At 36.0% G+C, this 25,747-nt stretch overlaps 1 protein-coding gene and 1 pseudogene across 4 annotated transcripts in view; one reads left to right on the forward strand and one right to left on the reverse strand.

Moving 5' to 3' along the window:
- The window catches only part of TENM4 (teneurin transmembrane protein 4), a 2,953,639-nt gene that overhangs the window by 2,881,199 nt on the left and 46,693 nt on the right, over positions 1 to 25,747 (reverse strand). The gene's annotated exons all lie outside the window — the stretch shown is intronic.
- On the forward strand, positions 5,860 to 6,943 carry LOC121039475 (ubiquitin-conjugating enzyme E2 C-like; annotated as a pseudogene).

Genomic DNA, 25,747 nt, shown 5'->3' on the forward strand with positions numbered 1-25,747 from the left:
AGAGGAAGAGGAAGAGGAAGAGGAAGAGGAAGAGGAAGAGGAAGAGGAAGAGGAGGAAGAGGAGGAAAAGCAGGAGGAGGAGGAGGGAGAAAGAAAGAAAGGGGAAAAAGAAGGGAGAAGGAGAAGGGAGGGGTAGAGGAAGAAGAAGGAGGAGGAAGTACAGGAAGGAGAAAATGATTCCTCCTCCCCCCCAGTGGCATTCAGCTGACCCATTTTTGTATGCTCCTAATACCCTAGGCACACCCCCAGTTTTGCCATTGTTTCAATACTTTGTAATGCTCTGTTTATCTATTTACCTGTGTGTGCAACCAAAAAGATTTTTAATCTCCTGTAGGTAATTAACCAAGTGGTCTTCAGTTCTTATCTTTTCCATGACAAGCAAGGTGCCAGGCTTATGGTAAGTACTATGTTAATATTAATTAAATGAATTATTAAGGCATGAAAATATTTCAGGAGAGGGAATTATTCTTTCTCATTACTTTTATTCCTGAAAATACAATACTTACTGCTGGGCTGAGAATTTGAGTTTGCATCATATCCCTTAGCACCATTTGATTTGTCAGTAGGGTGAGTCAGAGAGTTACACAAACTCAGGTTCACCCTGACTTTCAGAGACCCACAACAGCCAGTCCATCTCTCAGCACTACAAAGACAGAACCGCTAGTATAAACTATTGATTTTAGTTAATAACAACATATCGTTAGCTCATCAACTGTAACAACTGTACTACCCTATGTGAAATTTTAATAATAGAGAAAATTGTGAGGAACTGCTGTACTTCCTTCTCAATTTTCTATAAACTCAGAATTGCTCTAAAAATAAAAAAAAATCTACTTTAAAAAAAAAATCTAGTGCACATATGCTTACTTCTCATCTAAAACTTCAGCATATTGAATTCTGTGGGTATGGTACACTTCAAGTGTATGTTTCTAAGTTCAGGAATTAGATTCTTAAATTTTACTATATAAAGTGTTGAATTTTATGACAGCACATTTTTTTTTTTTGTTACTAGGATAGTTTAGATTTAAAAAAATTTTTTTTAATGTTTATTTACTTTTGACAGAGAGACAAAGCAAGAACAAAGGGGAGGGGCAGAGAGAGAGGGACACACACAATCTGAAGCAGGCTCCAGGCTCCAAGCTGTCAGCACAGAGCCCGATGCGGGGCTCAAATCCATGAACCATGAGATCGTGACCTGAGCCGAAGTCGGACGCTCAACCAACTGAGCCACCCAGGGTCCCCATTACTAGGGTAGTTTAAAAACAAGTACAACTAGCAATAAGTTTAAAGTGAAATATATTCCTATATAGTCTTTACAGCTTAAAGTAGGCACTGTTGCTTTCCCCTTTATAGCTGAGAAAACAGACTCAGAGATTTGAGGTCAAATGTCTCACAACCAGCAAGCAGCAAGTCAAAATTCAAACTGAGACATTTTTCTTAACATTTATGCTGCTTTTAACAACATAAAGGTTAAGTATAGAGATACTGGTGAAGCATATATAAATATATAAATACAAGGAAATTTGGGCCTAACTCTTCAGTTACTTGACAGACAGCCTGGCTCGTATCCACTATGTAGCAGCAACCCATCCATGTCCTCAACATACTGACTTATTTATTAAACAATATTCTGCCAAAAGGTCACAATTTAAATAATGAAAGCAATAAAGTAATGGATACATTTCTGGATGAAATACTGTTGGCTAATTCCCCCCAATCTATTCACAGTCATTTTTTATTAATATTTACAACAGAAAGAATTCCTGTTCCAAGCAAGCAGCTATGGGTTCTAGGAGCTGCTCAGCATGGAGGTCTAAATGTTATGCAATGCTAATATACAGATGGATGATCCAGGCGGGACTGCAACAGAGAGTCCTTCGGAGAGTGTAGAACTTTCTTCCTCCTAATCTCAGATATGACATCATTGGCATGAAAGCAAAACATGACAATGTCACAGTAAGCACAGTCCAGGAGAACTAACATTGTATTTTCAGATTTAAAAATGTTTCAAACCACAACTTTATGAAAATTGAAGCTTTTGTTTAGTCTATTTTATGTTATTTTATGTCATTAATTTCTTCCCTATTAATGGCATTGCAAAGCAATTATGGAAACTACAGGTATAATTTCCAGGCAACAGACCCTGGTACATAGTTGGTATATTCGGGGTTTTCACTGAGACGGTATATACATCCTTTTTTTTTTTCCCTTTATTAAAGTAAGAACCTATATTATTATACTATTACTATTAATTATTATTACCGAATATATTCTATAGTAAAATTTGAGATCTAGAGTAAGATTTCTGGGATTTACACTGTACCTCCTCCAATATTCCTTAATAAGAAATTCTGGGGCACCTGGGTGGCTCAGTTAGTTAAGTGGCTGGCTCTTGGTTTTGGCTCAGGTCAGGATCTCACAATTTATGAGATCAAGCCTGGCATCAGGCTGTATGCTGACAGTGCAAAGCCTGCTTGGAATTCTCCCTCTCTCTCTCTCTCTCTCTCTGTCTCTATCGTGTGCACGCGCACGTGCGTGCAAAATAAATAAATAAACATAAAAAAAATAGAATTCCTCATGGAAAACTGTTGAAATCCTTTGGCTGTTTGAAGTTAGTTTACTCACTTTAAACTTTAAATAATAATGTAATTTACTGCCTTGAGTAAAATATCCAAACCTAGTATCCTAACATTTAAACCCCACTTCTATCCACTTGCTTTCTCCATACTGACCACATATCTCTTGGTGTCACCTCAACCCCAGACTCCTATTGAGCCAAGAACAGTCAGTTGTACATGCTCTCCCACACCCAATGTCCCATAGCTCAACTTCCAAGAGGGCTGTCTCACTCCCTGCCTTCTTGCCCTAACTGTTCTATCTGCTAGCCATCTTCTTTTTTTTATTGACCGACTTCTAAATCTTCGTTTGTCTTTCAAACACTCCTCTCAGAAATACCTTCCCTGCAAACCCTCTCTAGCTTTAGATTTACATCACACTGGGATGCCTATTCACCATTCATTCTCTGCTTTTGCCTTCCTAACACAACACCCATTTTGTCCTCTTCAAATTCTAGTTTATTTGATTGCCATTCCTTGTTATTTCAGGATGAGGATGTTTGAGACAGAGGTCGAGGGAGAGACCTCATCTGAGAAGGTGCTATTCTACGTCCACTTATCATGAGGTGCACTGGTCTGGACTACTGGAATCAGAGACCTGGATCCAATCTCAACTGTACTATTTACTGGCGGTGCAGTCTCTAACAAGTTTACTTTCCTGAGTTCTAGTTTTCCAGTATTATAATTAAGATTATAATGTCTCTTTTATAAGATTATTATAAAAGGTAATTTTTATGAAAGGCCTAGAATAGCTCTTGGCTCATAAAAAGAAAGGGATATTATATATGGAAGTATACATAACTACTCTTCTGTGTAGAATACTACACAATGTTTTCAATAAAAACCCTAAGTCTTTTACATCTTGCAGCTATACTTTGTTCATCAATCTGTACATTGCTGTTTAGTCATTTATGTATATGATATATAGACAGATACAAAATTATACCATATATATGTATATGTAATTACATATAAAGAGATATATAAACATATATTCATACATTTGGATATATGTGGTCTTCTTTTTCCCCCTTCTCTCTCTATAAATATATATTTTTTTCTATGAATATATATACATATATTTACATTTATATGACCAGAAGATGAAGATGGTAGGTAGAAGTTCAGTGTAGTATATAAAATTTCAGCTCTGGATGGATGGGGGTTGAATTCCAATTATCTATGGCATCTGTTAGTAGCATGGCTTAAGCAAGCAACTTAAGACTTCTGCACCTCATTTTCTTTGTTGAAAGTTTAAGAAAATAGAATCTACCAGTACAAGTTATTTCTAGGATTGAAGGTTACCGTCTACATGCAATGTGCCTGCATGTGTATGTGGGTGTGTGTGGTATGTATTTCCCCTAGGAACAACAGTTCAGTATTCACTAATTCAGTGTTTGTGAAGGCTTCATATAGCTACCACAAACAATAAGAATTAAATATATATATATATATATATATATATATATATATACACACACACATTATGTATATGTATATATATTGTATTATGTGTGTATATATATATATATTGCATTATTTATATGTATGTTATATATACATATAATACACACACACATATATATATATATATAATGTGCATATATATCTACACATTTATTGCCTTGAGGATCTAATTTACCATTGTATACACCACTGCACTCTGTCAATAACTGTTGTTTAACAAGGATTCAGTTCATTTTTGCAGAAGAAAGCAAAGGAAAAATAGAGGTATGGAGAGAAGAAAAGATATTCAGAACTGCATGGAAGGTGACTGCGTGCAAGACGGTTCTGAAACTCATCACAAGGTTGACATGTGGCTAATGACTCTTTTCCCATCAAAATTTGACTGCCAGGTTTTCATGGAATGTTCCTCTGTAATACCTTTCATGGTTGGTGCCCTTACTCCCTGCCACTTCCTCTGAATGCCAAATATACCTACACATGCTTTCATTTTTCTTCTTAAAATATTTGCCACCATTTATAGCATCACCTTCTTTGTCTCGGTCATCCTTTTTTCCAGTTATGACAAGCTCTTGCTAAATCTGTAAATGAGCTCAGAGGCTTCCTTCCTTTAGGATAATTCTTCATCTTTCTCCCTCTACTTTGCACTTCATGCTGGAATTGCTTGTGCCCTGTCTATGTATTATTTTTCTTTTCAAGCAAGCTGAGCAAGAGACCAAAGGAATAATTTAACAAGAAAAAGTAAAGCTATTTGGTGATATATGAGAACATTTTGACAAAAAGTGATAGTAATAATAATTCCATGAGTAAATGACAGCTACAAGCTGGGCATCATATTAGACCTTTTATATACTTTTATGGGCTGAACTGTGCTCCCACAAAATTCATATGTCGAAGTCCTAACCTCTAGTACTTCAAAATGTGACAGTATTTGGAGATAGAGCCTTTAAAGAGGTAATTAAGGTAAAATGAGGTTGTAAGGATAGGCTCTAACCTAAATGACTCATGTCTTTATAGGAAGAGGAGATTAGGACACAGATGTGCACAGAGAAAAGACCAGGGAAGACAGATGGGGATAATGGCCATTGAAAAGCCAAGGAGAGGTATCTTAGAAGAAATCAACTCTGCTGACACCTTGGTCTTAGAATTCTAGTTTCCAGAACTATGAGGAAATAAATTTCTCTTGTTTAAGCCCCCAGGCTGTGGTACTTTGTTACAGCAACCCTAGAAACTAATACATACACTTCATTTTATTTGCTTCCCACAGCATCCCATAAAGAACAAATAAGTATCACTCTCCCCTTTTTATACATGGTGAGAGGAAGGCTCAAAAATAACATTTGAAGGATGCCATTTGAAGTGGAAAATCAACCCACTGATGAACGTGATTAAATAGAAACTAGAAGCCAAAATAATCTGAAGCAATAGGTTTGTAGGCTGATCCTCATACATTAAATATGTTTTCTAGTTCCCTATGTTATTTACTTAACTGATTTTGTCCATTTTGTGCCATGCTTTGTGATATGTGCTGAGGATTCAAAGAGAAAACAGTTCTTGCCCCCCAGAAGCCCATGGCTTTTTAGAGAAGATCCACACAAAATTCATTCATTAATTCAATATATTGTACTGGATATATTCACTACATCTAACTGCCACAAGTCTAGACACAGACATGATCAACTCTGCTGAGCATCAAGGAAAGCCTTGTATGCAGACAGGCGGGCCTGCAGTCCTGTGGTGGTGCTCCCCGAATTCTCATGTCCCTGCCAGCACCTTCTGGATGGCTTCCCAGAACCACAACCCAGCCTTCACCAGCATCACTGCTTGCTGCCCACAAAGGAGCCAAGCCCAGCCAGGGCACTGGCCACTCCATGGGCAAGAGGCTACAGCAGGAGCTGATGACCCTGATGATGTCTGGCAACACAGGAATTCCTATCTTCGCTGAATCAGACAACCATTTTAAGTGGACAGAGGCCATCCATGGAGAAGCTGACAGAGTATATGAAGATCTGAGGTATAAGCTTTTCTTGGAGTTTCTGGTGGCTAACCTTAAAATGCACCCACAGTGTACTTCCTCACACCCTGCTACCACCCCACTGTGCACACCTGGGGTAACATCTGCTTAACATCCTGAAGGACAAGTGGCCCACCCTGTATGATTGTCAGGATCCTCCTGCTGTCCATACAGAGCCTGCTAGGAGAACCCAACATTGATAGCCCTTTGAACATACAAGCTGCTGAACCCTGAAAAAAAGCCCACAACCCTTAAAAAGTATCTGCAAGAAACCTACTCAAAGCAGGTCTCCAGACAAGAACACTGTTTTATCCAGCCTCTCTCCTTGTGTTGTCTTTTTAGTTTTCCCTTAGATGGTCTGCCCTTTCTTTGATTTCTGCATAGGACTGTATCTTAACCTGTAGTGTCATTTTTGTTTTCTGTTTTTTTGTTTTTTGGTTTTTTTTTCATTAAGTCTCTGATTGAGTCCTTATGATAAATATATTAAATGAATACATTTGGGATTTTTACAAAAATCGAAGGTCTTAAAACAATGACTCATCTGAGGCTTGAAGTATGAGGTGGTAAGACAGAACAATGGCTGATGGTTTCTCAAATGGAAACAAGGACCTATGCTACTGTTTAGTCACTAGCTGGGCAAAAAAGCAGATAAACAGAGCAAGGTGAACTGAGGCACTCCTGAGCCTTTTCAGTTTTCATCCAGACTAGCCTTGCTCTGACATGTTGCTCCCCTGAACACAGCATGGCTACTGCTTCCAGCAGTTACCTGAAAATAGTGGACACCCTGTCAATCCTGATGATAGACTGACTAACTGAACAACTGGTTTATACTTGCCCATTTATTTTTAATCTGAGCTGATAATGCTACCAAGCTCTTCCCTTGGGAATGTATATGAAGATAAATGAGGTAATTTATGCCATAGGGTTCTGAACTCCTTAGAAGAAAAATGTTACAATAAATTTACAGTTATATTATATATTCTTTAATAAATATTTGATTGGATGTGCATAGAATATCTAAGATCCCTTAAGAGATTTAGAGGAAAATAGCCAAGAAAAGACCTATAAGCCTTAAACTGCCAAAACCCCAGAAGATGATTTAAGCAATGCAATAAGTAAGTAGGTTGACCTATTTCTCATTTTAAGGGCAGAAATAAAATTACCATTCCTATGTAGGAAAAGGCTTCTTCCCACGGTGAGTATGAGCAATATTAACACCAAGCTTTCTCTTTCTTTAGAAACACTTCTAAGTTAGGTTTAGAATGAAAGAAGCTCAGACAAATACAAAAATACAACCATGAAAATTAATTACAGTAGCAGGTCCTTGACTAACCAATCTAGTCCCTTTTATGCTGTCCCTCAGTCAGGGTACACTGTGGAAAAAGCAAGGGCCTTGAAGTCATAATGACTGGTGTTCCACTCCTTTCTCTTCCAATTATAGGCCTCTGACCTTGGACAAGTGAGTGACACTCTCTGTGCTTTCATTTGCTCATCCATAAAATAAAGACATTAATAGGCAATGTGAAGATTTGCTGTGAATACCCAATAAGATAATTTTTTTTCAAATACCTAGAACTCCAGCCAAGGTATAGCAGATGGTTGCCAGATGTTATATATTGTGCTTTCCACCAAATGTGTGGTTTCTAATAGCCATGGCATTAGACTAAATTTTAGGACTTTAATGATGATATATTAAACAGTAGTTATATTATCTTATTTAATCCCCAATAACCTTCTATAGTATAGATACTAGTACCATTACTATTTTACAGATGAGAAAACTAAGCTTTAGAGAGGTTAATGGAAAATTTAAGAAGGGGAGGGGGCCTTGAATGGCTCAGTTGTTTGAGTGTCCAACTCTTGATTTCAGTTCAGATAATGATCCCAGGATCGTGGGATCAAGTCCCACAATGGACTCTGTACTGAGCATGGAGCATGCTTGAGATTCTCTCTCTCCCCCACCCCCTTACCCCTCTTCCCAGCTTGTGTGCACGCTCGCTCTCTCTCTCTCTAAATTAACAAATAAATAAATAAACAAACAAACAAACAAATAAAATAAAGACCTTAACGAACTTACCAGATTCAGAATGTTAATAAATGGCACACGATGGACTTCACACTAGTACAGTACAGAAGAAACTACTTTAAAATCACCACCAGGGGCAACTGTGTGTGTGTGTCAGTGTGAGTGTGAATGTGTGTGTGTGTGTGTGTGTGTGTGTATGTGTGTGTATGTGGGTGACTCAACCCAAGCAAAACTTTAGTTTAGTTCCTATTTAATGATGATAATGATACTGATTATATCTCAGGTTTCTATAACATATTTATATTTTATAAATTGTTTTTTTTTCTATTTTTTGTTGTTTGTTTGTTTTGAGGGATTTCTTTTGTACAAGAGAAATTTAAGCATTCAGAGTGAAGAAATCACTCCCCCATATTTTAGGAGATAAAAGTGATTCTCAGAGAATAAGTAACCCTACCTTATTTTTACATACTTAAAATCCATACTAAAACACTGTAGTTTTGCTTTTGATTAATTAACACCTTTTAACTTTTTAACATATCTTAACTGCGAGATCTCTGTGATAAATTAGCAATTGTTGGGAAAATATTCTATAATCATACTAGTGTTGCACATGGGGTAATGCTGCTGGGCAGTGGGGCGAAAGTCCGGGTCAGGAGCCCCGGCTAAGCTGCTGACTAACCTAGAGAACTTAGGCAAATCACTTATTTATGCTCAGGGTCACCTTCTCAGGTAACAATGGCTATAAAACTTTCATCTAAGTATCTTACCTTACCAGAGTGGAGGTAGCTCAGCCCCAGCACCAGCAGCTATGCCCTCCATGGCTCAGGTCTACCACAGACTCCTCAACTAACTTGTTTCTCTCTTTATCCCAGTCCTTGTATTTAGAGTTTCTTGTTCCATCCTTTAGGATTGATTACCTAGTTAGACTATATCCATACTTTGGTTTAATTTTTCCCCACTTACTCTGTCTCAGATTATTCCCAAATTCATATGCTGCAGCCTGTAGGTATTTCCCATTCCATACTAAATTAGTTCAGGCCTGAGGAAAATGTACTGCAGAAAATTCAGAAGTCTGGGCTGCTTCTTGTCTGGGAGAATGACCCGTACAGAATATAAAAGAGACAAAGGGAAGTGAAAGAAAAAGAGCAAGGCCCAGAAGTTAATGGGAGAAAACTTTAGGGAAAATACCAGTTTAGGATGGACATGTACTCCCCCGCAGAGAGGGTAAGAGCTGAACTTTTAGGAGACAGATGTGCTTGCAAAATTCTATGTGACCCAGACATCTCCAAACACCTCGAAGATCACTACCAGACATTGTGGGAGCTCCTGAAATGTAGGTGTATCATGTCTTATTCTTGATGATGTCTGCAGTAACTGGAGCGATACACTGATGGTAGGGTACAAAGATACGTGTTCAAAGGGAAACCTGCCTTTGTTCCCCAAAAATGTTCTTCAGTTCTGAAAAATGTAATTAAGTACTCCCAAAACCTAAATATAATGCCCTAAACATTTCTATCCTTTTTACTCAGTGGGAAGAAGAGAGGTAGATTCCAATAATTTAGACTCAGATAACCTATTAGTGAAAAGAGTAGAAACGTGACGTCTGAGGTTAAAACAAAATTAAATAAATGGAAATTAATATGTAGTTGTGGTTCAAAGTTTGACGAGAATAAGCATAGAAATAGGTTGATGTAGGGGTGCCTGGGTGGCTCAGTCAGTTAAGCATCTGGCCTCGGCTTAGGTCATGATTTCGTGGTTCGTGGGTCCCGGCCCTGTGTCGGGCTCTGTGCTGACAGCTCAGAGCCTGGAGCCTACTTCGAATTCTGTGTCTCCCTCTCTCTGCCCCTCCCCTGCTCGTGTTCTGTCTCTCAACAATAAATAAATGTTAAAAAAATATTTAAATTAAAAATGTTTTAAAATAGGTTGATGTATCTGTGAAATATCACCTCTTTTATTCAGTATGATTTTATGGCAGTCAACACAACATATTTTATAAATTCTAAGATACATACTTTATGTTTTAACACTTCTGAAGTTGGGATGCATCTTAAAATTGATAGCATGAATTGGCTTAACTGGCAGCATTTTTAATGATACATAAAATAGCACTGAATTTTAAAACTAGTAGTATCTTAGAGTCAGTGAATTATGTTAATAAATGTATGATGAATAAGTTTTTGAAGGACACAGAAAGAGATACCTTTACAATTCTTACAAGATTTCAGTCAATAGTTCTCAAACTTACAAATACATCAGAATCATCTGGGAGGCTTATTATATAATACAAACTGCTATCTCTTCCCCCGACCCCAGAGTTTCAGATTCAGTACCTCTAAATTTGATGCTCATACCACTGGTCTGAGACCCATTGTTGTAGGCCATTTAAAAAAATGTTTGTGGGGCGCCTGGGTGGCGCAGTCGGTTAAGCGTCCGACTTCAGCCAGGTCACGATCTCGCGGTCCGTGAGTTCGAGCCCCGCGTCCGGCTCTGGGCTGATGGCTCAGAGCCTGGAGCCTGTTTCCGATTCTGTGTCTCCCTCTCTCTCTGCCCCTCCCCTGTTCATGCTCTGTCTCTCTCTGTCCCAAAAATAAACGTTGAAAAAAAAATTAAAAAATAAATAAATAAATAAATAAATGTTTGTTTTATTTTTTCATCTCAACTTTCACTGATACTAATTTAAAATTTTCAGTTAGACTTTTATGATATCACACCTAGAAAATTATTGTTGCCTCCTAAATTGTCTACTTAACTGTCATGCGTTCCTCATTTAGAACAATCTTTTTTTAGAAATAACAGAGTCAGTACCTCCACACACACACACACACACACACACACACACACACACACACACACAGGCATACGTGTGCTTAGTTTATAACTGAAGGTTATTCATAGACCATAATCTTCCTGATCTAATCTACTCCTCTGAATGTTTTGACCATGGATTCAGCCCAAGAACATTTTATCAACTAGTTCCCAATATGTCAATCTAGTTCCCAATATGTCAATCTCTTTTACAACCAAATGTGTTTGCACTTACTTGTTGCTCACCTACAGGGTGCAGGCCTACTTTATTTAGTTCAGCACAGACTACTTTCCAGAAACATCATCTCCTGTTTCCATTTGTTTTTGTTTTTGTTTTTTTAATACACCAAAAGAGACATTACTTCTTGACATGAAGTTCATTAACATTATCATATAGTCATATTACATAATCATTATGTGGGTGTGCTTAGTTTTTACTTCATCTAGAGTAGGATCATCTTACACTGAAATCATATTTTATTTCATTTCTCTGAATGAATGATTAACAGAATTCTTGTCACACCATTAAGACTCAATGAATGTTAAATGGAAGTATATGTGGAATTAGCTATATTTTCAATTAGTTTTTGGACTAGTATGCAAGTGGTCATTATACATATGTGGTTCTATTTGACTCAACAAAAGACTACTAAATATTATGTGGAAGTTCTTATCTAAGGCACTGAAAAGAAGAGAGATGGAAAATATACAGGATCAATTTGGCAGTACATATATTTATTGAACACCTACAACTTGTTACGTGCATCTAAGAAACTCTCAGAGTAAAAGGCTAATGATACTCCACCAAGGGGCAATGTTTTGCAGAAGGCTGTGAAAATATTCTGTTGAGTTAGAGACTCAATATTGCTCCTTATAGTATTCCACTGAGGTTTAAACAAAGAGCTTTCCAAAAAGAATTAAATCATACTCACTGGGGCCAGAGGAAAGATGGTCCCCTCCAGACATGAAAGGAGGCAAGTGCATTTCAGAAATAAATGACTTTACATAGACGCACAGGCCTCTCAAGGGTGGAGTAGGCACTCCAACTGGAAAGCTCTCAGACTAAATCAGACAGCAAAAGGTCATGACTGACAAAAAGGGAATCTCTTCTAACTTCATTTTTTTTTTTATTTTTACATTTCTCAACCTTAATAAGAAACTACTTCAATCCTCTTAGTGAGTGACTCAGTTTCAAGTGCAAATTGAAGAAAGATAGGTCAAGACAGTGTTACGGTTCAGAAATTTGGGTAAACACATACTTGGTTTCCACACCAGTGCTCTTAATCAAATAATCTTAAGTATTTTATTTGAAAACTGCACACGAAAAAGGACAACATCCTAAAGCACATTATCTTCTTTTTCTAGTATCTATCAAGATTCCTACATTAATCTTATATGGCAGAGGCTCTCAAGTAGCAAGAACAAAAGGGAGGTTTCATGGATATTGAAAATTCTAGACATACAGTTTTCTAGTTTATATTCACATAATTAACCTTTTATAAATCACTGCTTGTTTAATCCATATCAGACAAAGTCTCATTTGTTGATAAAAAAAACTGAGGTTCAGAAAAGTCACATAGCCAACAAGTGGAAGTGTACATATTCAAATCCAATTTCCAGCTGCCAGTTTTCTTTATATGCCTGTCACCCTATCCTTCTAAATTGCCAAGCATCACTTTTCTTGATGTCTCCAACACTGCATTACTTATTTTTAAATCTTTGTTTCTTTGAGTAGGCACACTAAATGTTTTCTTTGAAAAAATGTATTTTTACCAGGTTTCCAGAAGATGCTCTTTTGAGAATGTTTGTATGTTACATTTGGAGGTGATCACATTCCTGTATTCAATTATTTAAATTATTGTCATAAAATCTACTCTACCCTTAGTAAATAAATATCTGCTAAAAATAATTTTAACATGAAAGAAATCTGGATATGAAATGGTATTGCTAAAGATTCCAAGTGGGAAACATCGGAGTCAGAAAAATTAAACTTTTATCAATCCCTTCATCTTCACCCTCGTTCAAAATTAAATGCAACTATAAATTGTTCCAAGTAAAGTGAATTTTTACTCTTACTCTCTTCTAAAGGACAAAATTAGAAGTATGAAATAAAAATTAATTCAGCTGAAAAGTTATCACTTCTATTTGGCTTTCTCACTTAGAAATGATAGATTTTCAGTGGCTAGGTGAATTGCCCTATAATCTTTTGATGTAAAGCAATATCATCTCAATTTTAGGCATGGTTTCTGGAACCACTTAGGTTTTCATGAAATTAATTTTGTTTCTCACATTACAACATATAAAAAGTTGAACTTAAAACCCCTAAATTTTCCTATTTATTTCAAGAATAAAATGCAATTTGATGGGTGCTCTCATCATCCACAGTAAAAGGCCTTTACTTTACAGCTCTGAACATAGTTGAGGTAGAGTGTAGATTAAGAATACAAACTCTCGTCTCTGCTTACTGGAATTCAAATTCAATTCTATCACTTGCTGGAAGTGTAACCTTTGCAGGAGGGGACTTAATCTCTCTGTGTCTCACTTTCCCAACCTGTAAAATGGAGAATACCTATCAATACAGGATTAAAAAAGGTAATCAATTATTTTAAGCACAATTTTCAAAATATTATATGTAAATGTAAATAGGATCTGTCACTCAATCACTCAGGTAAGTCCTTAATAAATGGTTCCTACTTTTTGTGGAGACGGCATTTATCTGGATGTCTAAGATTCTAGTATCATTCATCTTTCTACCCCTCTGTAACAGTGAAGACATTTCTTCATTCATTCAGCAAATGTGAATAAATCTTGAACTAAATGTTGAAAATATAATGTCCAACAAAATGCAGTTGCTGACCTCAGGCAGTTTATATATGTTAGAGAATGACACACTAGAGGCAATAATTCAGTTTGTGAACTTTTATTTCTCCATTTATAAAATAAAAGATTGATCTATATTACTTCAGTTCTCGTATCTTCTAAAGGGCTAAATTTTTATGAACTCAGTTTATGTGTAAAGAACAGCCCATTGTAACATGGTCTGTCATGAATCTGAGCTCTGAGAACAAATGTGTGAGTGTGAAATGTTTCCAAGATATTCCTTTGGATAAGTAGTAGAATACTATCATCACTAAAAAAATGACCTTTCTTCGATAATTTTTGTTTTATTTCTTCAGTGTAAATATTAAATATTTAATAAATAAATATTAATTAACACATAAATGCACAAGCAATGGGCCAAATAAGAAATAAAATGGAAAATCAAAATATGTCTCAAAACAAAAGAAAAAGAAAACACAATGTTCTAAAACCTATGGGAAGAAGCAAAAGCAGATGTTAGAGTAAAATTTATGCTATAAATCGTATTTATTCTAAGCAGGGTCATTGAATGGGTGTTGAGCTCTACCTTCCAGGGATTCAACTTCACAATAGTGGGTAGAGGAATTTAGTGCAGTTCCAAGCAGAAAAGTGATTCTCAGTAGATCCTACTTACTGAAAGAACAAATACTCTGATATGGGTCTGAGTCAGACTAGAGAGATTGAGCTTAGTTGTAGCCAACAAAAGAGCTAATAGGAATTTCTAAGGGAAATCAGGGAAATACAATAAAACAACAAACCCTACTTGAAGGGTCAAAGATCTTGCCAGGGAGGCTAGGCTTCAAGTCTGGAATCCAAGTGAGCAAGACACTGGACTGAGAACAGCAGAGAAGGCTGAGCAAGATGACTGGGCTCCGTAAATCAGTCTTTACACAAAGTTCCTTGGCACCTTGTTCACCCCTAACATAAAGATCATCCTGAAGGACAAAAGATCTTCCCATCTCCATCCCAAACTCAAGTGGAACAAACTTTCTTCACTATGGCAGTGGATGAATTTTATTGACTCATGGGAATGGAAGGAGAATGTAGCAGCAGGTAAATCCTGCCCTAAACTATTAGGGGCTGCAGAAGACAGATGCTGTCACACTCAGGGTCCTGCAAATTCACTCTTCTCTAAAGGGCACTTTGCAGAGGAAAAAAATGCAATTTTCTTAAAGCTCCAGGGAAACAGTATCTGAAGGGAAGGGAGAATTAAAAAAGGAAGAGCTAAGAAAAAGAAAACAAGGGACGTTCCTTGAAAAACCTTACTAAAAAATCAGGTTTCTCAAGGGATTGTGCCTTTCAGTGCTTATGGATGTTCTGCAGCCTGTGACTGACTGTATCAGACAGTGAGGATCTGTGAGGAGTAATGCACACAGCACAGCAGCAGCTATCAATTTGGTGTTGGAGGGAATAGTCTTCACAGCATTCTCCAAAATAAAAGCAGAAGAACAAGTAATTCAAGAAATAGACATTTTGCTTTAAGATGATACTTTGTACAGGCATATGATTTGAATGAATTTTTATAATATATAATTCCCATTGTCTGTTTCTAAATACAAAACAATATTTATTACAACAACCTGAGTTAAAAATCTATAGCTACAAAAAATAACCATCAAAATTAAATATTACCTAGAAATCTCTACCATATATAAATAACAGCTGTTAGTATATTGGTTTTGAGTCTTTTAGTCATATATTAGAAATAATGTAAATTATAAGTAAATCATATGGTAGATATGATTTTACATTTTTTCAAACTAAATACATTACAGATATATTTGCACATTACTATATACTTTTATATTCTTTTATTGCTGCAGTTTATGATAGAATGATCAGACTTTGAATTATTCCAATTGTGTTGTAATTCCTTTATCTGCCTCTTCCCAGATGAATACTCTTTGACATCAACTTTTCCAAATTGATATTATAAGCCCCTGACCAATATTAGCTTCCTTACACTTAACTGCAAGTAATGAAAGGCATTCGTTTTATTGGAAAGAAGGGCAGGGGCAATAAGAAAGTTGTATGCCATGGGAATGATCCTTTTGGCAGAGTGGAGGAAGTACTGGAAATGGGATGAATAGACAACAAAACACAAAGACCAGTTGGTTTCAATACCAAGAAGGAAATTCAGAAGGAACTGAAAAAAGGGTTTGTAAGAATCATTTTACACGAAGTGCCAATGTAAGAACGCTATGATTTCCAATCAGACATAATTAGAAGCTAGAGTTAGATGTCAAGGCTGGCTCACCTCTGATTGCACATTTATTACTTAATCTGTCCAAACCTATATATTCCTAATATAAATAAGGAAAGTCACATTTTAAAAATAACTTTACTGCAGAAGGTTTTGTCTATTTGTTTTTTTTTTTTAGTTTTAATCCATTTTTGCATTAAATATTAGATGTTTTAGCAGAAAACAATTCAGAATGTGGCAACAATTTATGGAAGCAACATATAGGGATTAACTTATTTTGTTTATTCTTTTAGGTTCTTTGCAAACCTGTTTTGCAAAGTACCTTAAAACATTAAAGGAAAAGAAAAGCAGTGCTTTTTTCCTAGACTTGAGCAAATACCTATGAATGAATAACTATTCTTCACATTTCCCTGTGCCCACTGCCACTTCTAAATTATCAAATATGTGACATATATAAAGAACAGTTCCGCTAGGGATGCCTGGGTGGCTCATTGATTAAGCATTCAACTCAATTTCTGCTCAGGTCACGACCTCAGAGTCACGAAATTGAGCCCCACATTGGCTCTGTGCTGAGTGTGGAGCCTGTTTAAGACTCACTCTCGCTCTCGCTCTCTTGCTCTCTCTTTCTCTGGCCCGCATTGGCTCTTTTTCTTAAAAAAAAAAAAAAAGAAAGAAAGAAAAGAAAAACAACAACAGTTCCACTAAAGTAATGCATTTCCTCCAAGGTCTGCAAAGTCTCCTCCCCTTTACCTACAGTAAAGTCTAACTACACTACATGTTTTTCATCTCCCTCTCTAATCTGTCTATAAGCCACGTTTTCAGTCTCATTTCCCAATGTCTTTTTACTCACCCAGTCACTTGACAAACAGAATTACTCGCTCTGTCTCTCCTTCCTCTCTTAATCATTTCCGTGCCTCCACTTACACACGGAATGCTTTTCCCCTCACTTCTCCAGTCCTTGAATTCCACTCAGCTGACGTTTTCTCTCCAAATCTCTTCCTGATTCATTTGTTCAAAAGTAACAAATTATTCCATTAGTTTACACACACTATTTCTGCATATCACTTGGTAATTTTACTTCAGCTTCAGTTTTATTTTATACTTGGTTTATCTACCCTTCAACATGTAAAGGAATAAAAAGAAAATGGCATGTAGCATTTGTATTTGCCTTTTCAGTTCTATGTATAGCACTTACATAGGCTGGGCTTAATTCTCAAAAATTAAAGCAATAAAACTGATATAAAATAACTACACTAAATTACAAGAGAAGGAAACTGAAATAGAAATAAGCAAAATAATCTGGACTGCATTCTGTAACTAGAAATCAATAAAACCAATCATCAGTGCCCAAATCTACTATACTACACTACATTAATTCTGGCAAATGGAAACAAAAAGTACTGAAAAGTGGAAAGTATTGAAAGTTACCTATTGTCATTCATATTATGCCCATTTTTCTCCATTACTCTTTATCTTCATTCACTGACCCCTATACCTCTATCTCTTCTTCTCTTCCTCTCTCCTTCCCACTCCCCTCATCCCTTCCCTCCCTTTCATTCCCTCTCCCTTCTCCTCCTTTGTAGTGAACATGCATCTTTCAAGACCATCACCTTTCCTTGTCCCAACCATTATAGACTTACTTGACTTTAAACTCTGAAATATACATATGAAAATCTCTTTTTTTTCCTTGCGGTTATTTACAAACTCCATTGCATACTTGAGGGGATTCTCAGAGAGACATGTTGGTTAGGTTATAGGAATATTACCTTCCCTATATAGGTTAACAATGGTTCTTTAGTTTCTGGACTATATCTGCTTCATCTGTCTCTTTGTTTTGTGTGAGATTCTATCACTTGATTTCCCTTTTTCTCTTTCTATTTCTAGAAAGGTTTCTATCTCTTTCTCCAGCCTACCTGTCTCTTCTGCTGTCTCTTGCATCTGCCATTCACCAACCAATTTCATTGGTCCATTCTTTATCCCTATTTACATTTGTTAATCTACTGCTGCTGGCCCAGGATTTGAGAAGGACTCACTATTAATGTGTCCCAACAAAGCAGACTTTTTCTTATCTCAATCACCACTTAGATAAGGAAATTTTTTAAAAAGTTAGACAGGGAGAGAGCCAAACCATAAGAGACTCTTAAAAAGTGAGAATAAACTGAGGGTTGATGGGAGGTGGGAGGGAGGGGAGGGTGGGTGATGGGCACTGAGGAGGGCACCTGTTGGGATGAGCACTGGGTGTTGTATGGAAACCAATTTGACAATAAATTTCATATTAAAAAAAATAAATGAATAAATGAATGAATAAATAAATAAATAAGTAAATAAATAAATAAATAAATAAGGAAATTTGAAACCAGGTGAATTTAGCCATCTTCACTGATGTTAGTGATTATCTCTCCTCTCAGCAGCAGACTTGTACTATCTGCTGACAATATCTATAGTCCACACATCGCCCCATTTGAACTTGAATTTGTTTAGATGATGGAGAGGTTGCCAGCTTGTTTGGATTCACAAGTACTGTGGAAGGAATTTGTGTGAGCACAGGACTGATAGCTAAAATAAATGAACTCAAATTCCTGTTCTATCTTGTGTCATCTTTCAGAACACCCATGCTCTTCATCTCCAAAGTGGAATTGCTATGAAAGTCTCCCTTAGAGGGTGATGTAAGGATTGAAATGAGTTAATGTATATGAAAGACATGGACTTCCATTAAGTTGATCCTCAACATCTTCCTAACATTTCCTTCTCTCTAAATCCATTTCCCAATAGTCTTCCAAACACAGAGAAGACCTTTGACATTCTCAGAATAAATACATGTTTTTACATCAGGCATTAGGATAAAAAATTTTAGAGGAATTTACATACCATGTTAAGAAATTGCAGCCCTATTCTGTAGGCAATATATGATTTTGCAGTATTGTAATTACTTGGCCCTCAGCAGCATCAGCCTTTGGAAAAGCTCACTTTATACCAGAAGTTTTGGAAAGTTTGTTCGTTAGTTATTTGCGTTAATAGGGGTAGAAGATCCTTATTGGGGACAATCAATTGATACACACCAATAATCTCATTAATTAATACAAGCGACTACTTGAGCTCTACCAGTATATTCTCCACAAAATTTCTTTTCTTCTCTTATCCCCACTACTCTCCCTCCTTTGCACCTGCTTCCTCTACTTCTCATATTATGTGTTTTTTCCCTTCCCCATGCCAGAAACTTCTATTGCTACATTATGACATTGTTGAAGCCCGCAGGTCATTCCTAGAGCTCAGGCCAATCCCTACAACTGGATTGTTTTTGTACTGTCCCTATACTTACAAGAGTGAATAGTAATCAAACACAAATGTTCACTGAGTTCTTTCTATGTGTCAGGCATAGAGCTGAGATCTTTATACCTCATAAGAGTTTGTACTTTACAACAACCCGTGAGGCAGCTATGACTGTTATCCCCAGTTTACACTTGCAAAAAATGAGGCAAAAAAGATTTAGTTTCCCAAGAAACATAACTTGGTATTATGACATGAGTCACTGTTTTACCTGGCAGCTTTTAGTAAATGTTTATTGAATAAGTACTCAGATTTTTGTCGTACGTCATGGCCCAGCTCAAACTCACTCTTTCTAAAACAAACAAAAACAAAAATAAAAACAAAACAAAAAACAAGGATCCTCTCAACTACCCTTCAAGGAAGAAATCTTTTTCTCTAAACTCCTAACTATGTTTATTTTCTACCTTACATGTAGTCAGCTATTAATTTACTTTCATTTAATTCTTACATGTATAGGAAAGTGTAAGTCCCTTAAAATAGCATCTGACTTTCAGTGTCTTATATGTGGTTTTAATGAATTAGTAACTAATTGAAAATTTATACAAATAGTGTTATCATGACAATATATGTGTTAATTGCCAAGAATCTAAAAATTAAACTCAAGGAGTGTATTATCCTAAGTGAAATAAGTCAGAGAAAGATAAATATCATTAAATTTCACTCATATGTGGAACTGTAGAAACAAAACAGATGAACATAGGGGAAGAGAAGGAAAAATAAGATACAAATGGAGAGGGACACAAACCATAAGAGGCTCTTAAGTACAGAGAACAAAACTGAGGGCTGCTGGAGGGGAGGTGGCAGGGGTGATGGGCTAAATGGGTGATGGGCATTAAAGAGGGCACTTGTTGGGGCGCCTGGGTGGCTCAGTCGGTTAAGCGGCCGACTTCGGCTCAGGTCACGATCTCACAGTCCGTGAGTTCGAGCCCTGCGTCAGGCTCCGTGCTGACCGCTCAGAGCCTGGAGCCTGTTTCCGATTCTGTGTCTCCCTCTCTCTCTGCCCCTCCCCCGTTCATGCTCTGTCTCTCTCTGTCTCAAAAATAAATAAACGTTAAAAAAAATTAAAAATAAATAAATAAAATAAAAAAAATAAAGAGGGCACTTGTTGGGATGGACACTGGGTGTTATATGTAAGTGACGAATCACTAAATTCTGCTCCTTAAATATTATTACACTATATGTTAACTAACTGGATTTAAATAAAATATAAAAATAAAATAAATTAACACAAGGAATTTGTATATATAAGCCACATGTGGTATGATATGTGTTTAATATTTTAATAGAGAGATGTATATAATATTTATGGAAATTATCCTATATTCAATAAGAGACATCAATATTATAGTTAAAGAGTGACATGTACTCTAAATTAACAACAAGTGTTTATTACTTCTACATTAGCCTGAAAGAATTTTACTTGTGTAAAGGATCTTCCCTCTGTTCTTAGATACTCTCTAGCACCTAACATAAGCTTTGTATACAGTAGGTTCTCAGTAAATGAGTGAATTAATAAATATCAAGATTGCTTACACAAAGCTTAATGCTAAATATAAGTTAGAAAATCTCATTTTCTTAACACAGCTTCTTTTAACTATGGCTCTCAAAGAAGAAATATATTCACCTTCTAAGGATTTTTCCCATCTGTAAGAGTAAACACCTAGACTCACATCTTTTCCACATTTACTATAAAACTCAAGATCCTTTCACATGGGTAGACAGATTTGGGAGACCTAGGACACTAAAAACATGCCTATTATTACTATTGTATATGTGCTAGGGTATGGGATGCCCAAGGTGGGAAAGAGGAGACTAAGCTTCTAGTCCTTGCTCTCCACAGACCAGCTATTTGATCCTGTGAGACTTATTTAATCTAGTTTCCTCCTTTGCTAATTGATGGAGTTGAGTACAATAACTCTAAGGTGGCTTTCAACTCCAATATTTCTTAGCAATCCATAGTATAAATGATCTGACAGAAGCAGAAATAATTAGTATGTGAGGTATACTTCTTTTTCCACTCCTTTCCCTTACAAGTGCTGTCAGACAAATGCTGAATCTAAAATAAAAATGTAGATTCCAAGCATGAATATAAATGCAGTTTTTCAGATGATTCAGGGATTTTCTAAAAATCCTCCCATGAAATGAGACCAGATACCTCTTTTGATTTTTTACATATCTATCTTCCTCTTCACGTTTTAAATATCTGTCTTGATGTTTTAGTTACCTCTCTCAATGTTTTAGATATCTCTCTTATTTTCTTTCATTGAAAATATGCTTCAATGATGTATAGCACAGAGTCATATTTCATATGGATGATACCAGAAAGAAAATAGCCTTCCTCCAAAATATATTAATACTTCCTTACAAATGTAATGTTGATATCTCAATTTTCATGTAATAAAAATGAATAATTCTTTTGTTCCCATTATGTGCTGAGCCAATTGCTGAAGATATAACAGTGAACATGGCACAAGAATGTACCATCTAGTAGGAAAAGAGGTAATAAGCAGGCAACTGTGACACTGTATGGAACATACTAGAGTGGAGATATAGAATACACTGAGTGTGAAGGAAATCATTCACCAGGGCAGAGATATCCAAGAAAGGTTTCTCTGGAGGTAAGCAATACCTAAATCAGAAAAAGAGGACATAGAGCACATTATAAGCCAATGGAGAGTCTACAGGACAGAAACTACAATTAGCCTCTGATGTTTAGTGTGAATGGTTTGAAAGACGGTATTAAGAGACAATGCAAGAAAGGCAAGAATAGGCCTTGCAATAAGTGAATGTCCATGTAATATTCAATTATGAAAATTACACTTCCTCCCAATTGCATCAGAAGTCCATTATTTAGAAACTGTTTTTCAGAAACAAGTATAACGGATGAAAGGTAATGCAAACGATAACTCACTGCTAAAAACATGAGTATGTAGAGAACCTAAAATGATCTATGGATAGACTGAATTATGAAATATTTTAAATGTCTTCCCTCAGGTTCAATATGACATTGAAAGTGGTTGTATAAAGTTCTTCCAGAATATTTCAAGAGTTAAGACTTCTCATTCATATGTTAATGACATATAATAAACAATGTAATCAAAACATAGAAGGTAAGAATCCTGACTACTGTTTTACCACTAACAAATTTACATCCTTGGAGAAGGCACATAAATAACTTCTATGGGCATCAGTTTCTACCAAAGAAGAGTATTTAACTTATTTAACATCAAAGTCGCTTTCAAAACTGTAATTCTGAATAATATTTTTGAACATTTTTATTTTATAATATGATCTATGGATTTAGCTTTTTGTGTAAGTGTGTACTTAAAATGTTTGTTCTTTCAGGTAGATAAAATGTAGTTTACATTACCAGTTAACTTTGAAAACATGTGTGCTAGATAATACAAACATAAATGGTGTCTTGTCGGAATTTCCATTTAACAGGAGATTTGAACTAAGCTAGTTTGTGGCCCATTTAAAGCACTTCATACATTAGGTAGGGGATTCTTCAGAGGTTTATGACACTTCATCTTTGTTTTCACTCCTTGTGCTCAATCCAACATCTGATAATGAGTACACAAAACTTGTTGACTCAAAAATATATGTTCTAAAATAGAAACAGCTTTTTGAGACCCCTTATATAGCTGTATGTACACTAAAATTTTAGATCACAAAAGGCTAGTGTTATTTATCAGTATGCGTTTCCATGGAGTCCAATTGGCAAAGGAAATGATGAGGTAAAAAGATTTAGATGATTTTACCAAGGTGACTAGTCACTCAGTTAAAAATAAGTTCTAGATTCTCTAAACCATTACTTTGATCTTAAGCCCATAGTGACTTTATTTTTTTTCTTTTTCTAATCTATTTGATTTCTGCTGGCAGCCATTACCATTGTCAATAATATTTAAAAGAAAAGAGGGCATTATTTATTCACTCATTTATTTATATTATATATTTGCAGTCTTGGACACATATTTTAATAGGAGACTGATGAATCAAACTAAATCCTGTGATTTTCATAAATGTGAACAGCCATTCTCATGAATGGCTCAATGCCAAGATTCTACACAGTGTACCAGAAAGAAAATAAGGTGTCCATGTCTTAAATCTAGCAAAAAAAAAAAATCTGGCCAGATAATTATGAATTAATCTTCCCAAAGGAAATCCAGTTTCATTTATATTCCTATTAATAGAGCACAGTTACACTTTTCTAAGAGTTTAGATTTGAAAGCTAATCAATATTCAGTGATCTAGAAAAGGACATCCATTTCAAATTCTTCTTAGTGTACACTTTAAGGTCACCTTTGATGTACTATTTTTTAAACCTTTATTATTTAATCATTTAAGTCTTCAAAGGAAATGTCATTCTATTATGTTTTTGTCCATGAGTTTAACATGAATAGACAAAGAGTAATGTTAGCACTCTTACACAATTTTGGTTAGAAAAGACTCATCTCATCTCTGATGAGTTGTATTTGCAAAGCAATTAATATACTTTGGATGCTGTCATTAAAAATAGGTTCTTTTGTTTTTGTTTTTGTTTTTTGTTTTGTTTTGTTTTGTTTGAGAGAGAGAGGGCACAATTAAGTGAGGGGCAGAGAGAGAGAGAGAGACAGAGAGAAGCAGGGCTCACCCAAAGTGGGGCTTGTGTTTTACTTGAAGCAGGCTGGTGCTCACCTGAAGTGGGCCTGAAGCTCACCTGATGTGGGGCTCGAATTCACAAACCTTGAGGTCATGACCTGAGCCAAAGTAAGGTGTGTAATGACTGAGCCACCCATAAACCCTAAAAATAGATTCTTGATGTGATGCGAATAAAAACCAGAAAATATGTTTAGAGTTTGTATATAAGTGTTTATAAAAATTTCAAACTGGGGAGTACACCTACACAGATAACAACTCCTGCATAAGTGTAAGGAACATACATGTACATTTTAATGAACCACAGAAACCTTCCATTCAGGTGGAATAATTAGAATTAATTAATTAATTAATTAATTCTAATTATTCCACCTAAATGTGGAACTCCTTCATAACAGGAGGTATAATAGTAGTAAAAAAAATAATAACATCAGTTATAAATATTTATTGAGCACCTTCACTCTTCATGGGTTAAAGTAGTAATATGTATCATCTCTAATCATCACAATAATTCTAGAGGCTGTGTATTTTTAGCTATAATTTATAAGTGAATGAACTTAGATGAGCCATGATTAAAGAAATTGTCCAGAGTCACACAGGTAAGATGTGAGATTACCAGGCTTAAAACCCAATTCTTTTCATCTCCAAGCCTATCACTTTTTACTATGACATGGCCTTTACTTTCTTATAGGTTATATTATAAATAATCTATAAAAACACAAAGCATCATTATTATATTATCGCTGTTTTCCCAACCTCTCCATTCTATGCACACTGTTCAGGTTCCCAGTAAATGGCCCAGCTGATCCATTAGAGATGATAATTTTTTTTAAGCTTGAATTCTCATAAATAAGACCACTGACCCAGACTGGCCAGTCAAAAGGTAGCTTCAGACTCAAAGGCCTGTGAGTATCTTTGCATCTTTCAAGAGCTTGGTATAGTCCCTCTCATGCTTTTGTTTTGCTTAAAATTTTGGGCTTTCTTAATAACTTTTGGAGTAGAACGTAACCAAGCTGAACTCTTCAACCTTAGAATCCTTAGGCTCTGAGGACTCCCTGACCATATATATGAAGACCTTGAGAGCTCTCTGCAGCATAGGTATAGCATATATTTTCCATAGAATGGAAGGTATTGCAACATTCCTACAATCAGAGGGTGTTGTAGAAAGGCTATAGCAGTTGCCAGCCAGTCTGTGATCCATGTTTGTATACTGAAAATAGCTAAGAAGTAACAGAAAAATTAGAAAAGTGGCATGTCAAGACACTCTTGTCCCAATCAGACATGTAAGAAACTGGTTCCTTACATAGCATAGATATACTATGGGAGTAGTGGCCAAATCCTCATATTTGCACTTACATCATGGGCATCACAAACATGCCGAATAGATATACATATGCACACAGATCACACTCAGCAACAAATATCAGCAGTTGAATGTGAAAGGCAAAGTGAATGATATTAAAACAAACATGTTCCCTATACAGTTTGGTATATAAATAAATGAGTAATGGAGCCCATTTCCTATCTCTGTCCCTCACCATCTATATTAATTAGGGCAAACTAAACATCCTCTCTGAGCCTGTAACCCCATCTGTCAAATGGGCATAAATACTGCTGTCTATGGTATGGCTACTGTGAACATTTTAGGAGAATGTTATAGAAACAGCATATGGCATACATATAACACAGTCCAGTGATGAACATGAGCCATAAATAAATGACTAAAATATGTAATAGAATTAAATTATTGAGTGTCTCCTATACCAGAGCCTAGGCCAGGCATTGAAGCCCAGAGA

Source organism: Herpailurus yagouaroundi, unplaced genomic scaffold (assembly GCF_014898765.1).
Source record: "Herpailurus yagouaroundi ecotype Mexico unplaced genomic scaffold, PumYag 180, whole genome shotgun sequence".
In the NCBI taxonomy this organism is placed as follows: domain Eukaryota; kingdom Metazoa; phylum Chordata; class Mammalia; order Carnivora; family Felidae; genus Herpailurus; species Herpailurus yagouaroundi.